This window comes from Chrysochloris asiatica, unplaced genomic scaffold (genome assembly GCF_000296735.1).
Source record: "Chrysochloris asiatica unplaced genomic scaffold, ChrAsi1.0 scaffold00754, whole genome shotgun sequence".
In the NCBI taxonomy this organism is placed as follows: domain Eukaryota; kingdom Metazoa; phylum Chordata; class Mammalia; order Afrosoricida; family Chrysochloridae; genus Chrysochloris; species Chrysochloris asiatica.
The window spans coordinates 20,300-21,807 of record NW_006409272.1 but is presented as its reverse complement, the minus strand read 5'-3'; the positions used below and the strand labels follow the sequence as shown (position 1 = coordinate 21,807).

At 45.2% G+C, this 1,508-nt stretch overlaps 1 pseudogene; it reads right to left on the bottom strand.

The window, feature by feature from the left end:
• Positions 1-407: 407 nt before the first annotated feature.
• The window catches only part of LOC102830977, a 17,976-nt pseudogene continuing 16,875 nt past the window's right edge, over positions 408-1,508 (bottom strand).

Here is a 1,508-nt window from a genome sequence, read left to right as displayed (position 1 = left end):
GCGGAGGAAGCCGCTCAATATAATGATTTAAATGGGTCTTTTGCTTATTGGTATATTGTAAAACAAGCTTGCTCTCATGCTGAAATTACTGAGTTACCTGGCCTTGCTAGCACAGCCAGTTCTGAGAGTGAATTTCTGGCCTGTGATGAGTCTTTGCTAAATTCAACTGAGGTACAAAAAGAGTCAAATTTTTCTGGTTTAGGCTTTGCTAAAATAAATTCTGAGGACGAACTCACTCTAGAAGGAGAGGCTGCCCAATATAAGGGCCCAGATTGGTCTTATAATCGCCGTCGCCCTCGGCTTAACGCGGCAAAGAGTAAAAAATCCAAGCCTCGGCGCTTTTACTTCCAAGCAGCTTTGAAAGGAGCCGAGGCTTTTGCTTCCAGCAAAAACCGGCGGCGGCCGAGTCAGGCGTGGCGGGCGGCAGGCTCCATGGCGGACAAGGCTGGGTCCAGCTCAGAGCGAAAACACCTCTCCTCTGGGAAGGCGGCTAGGAAAAAAGCCGAGAGTTTGCCTCCTGCGACTGGCGAGGCTGGCTCATGTGGAGTTAGGCCGAGGTCAGATGGATCTTGTGGCTCATCTTTTGCAGGCAGTCAAAAGAGTTATTATTAATGAAAAGGCAGCAAGTGGTGTGGCTAAACAATTGGCTTTTAAAATAGAGGAAGGGTCTGTGAATTCAGATGCCTGGGCAAAGGCGGAGGATTATAAACCAAAATTTGAGATTGCTTCAGTAAAGGTTTTTTCCCCAGCTATGGCCCAAAGCGTGGCGAGTGCAGCCATGTTACAAGGAAGTTTGGCGGGAATCTCCCTTCAGTTAAAACAAAGAGGGGGAGGGGCAAGCCCCAGCAGTAAGTTCTCAGCCATACTGACTCCAGACTCACCAGTTACAAAAATACCCACTAGTGTTTTTGGCCCTCTCCCACCTGAAACTGTAGGTTTAATTATTAGAAGAAACTCTGCCTCTTTAAAAGAAATCCTTGTCATCCCAGGAGTCATAGATGCAGATTATACTGGAAAATTTAACATTTTAATTGAGCCTCCTACAAAAACTCAACAGATACATGCTGGGCAACGCATTGCTCAATTACTTTTGTTACCTCTAGTTAAACGAGGCCTGTCCCTCACCAGCACCTCTCGAAATAATGCTGCTTTTGGCTCTAGTGATTTGATCTTTTGGGTAGAAAAAATTAAAAGAGGTTGTCCCCTTAAGATTCTAATGATCAAAGGCAAATGCAGTAGAGAGATTTTGGGGCAAGATTTTAACAGTATAATGCTCCCCTATACCAGTGAGCAATTTGAGTGGTTTCTTAATTTTTCAGATGATTATCCCCTGCTGCATTTCCTAAAGACACAGAAAGTAATTTTTCCTTCGGCCTTTAGTGCTCTCATCCTCACAGAAGGCCTAACTGGTTTTTCAATCAATTTTTCCTATGGGAGGGCTGCCTATGCTAGTCTTGACGCTACGCAGGGCTTCCCCACTACTTTTTCTTCCACCCAGAAAGTGGAGA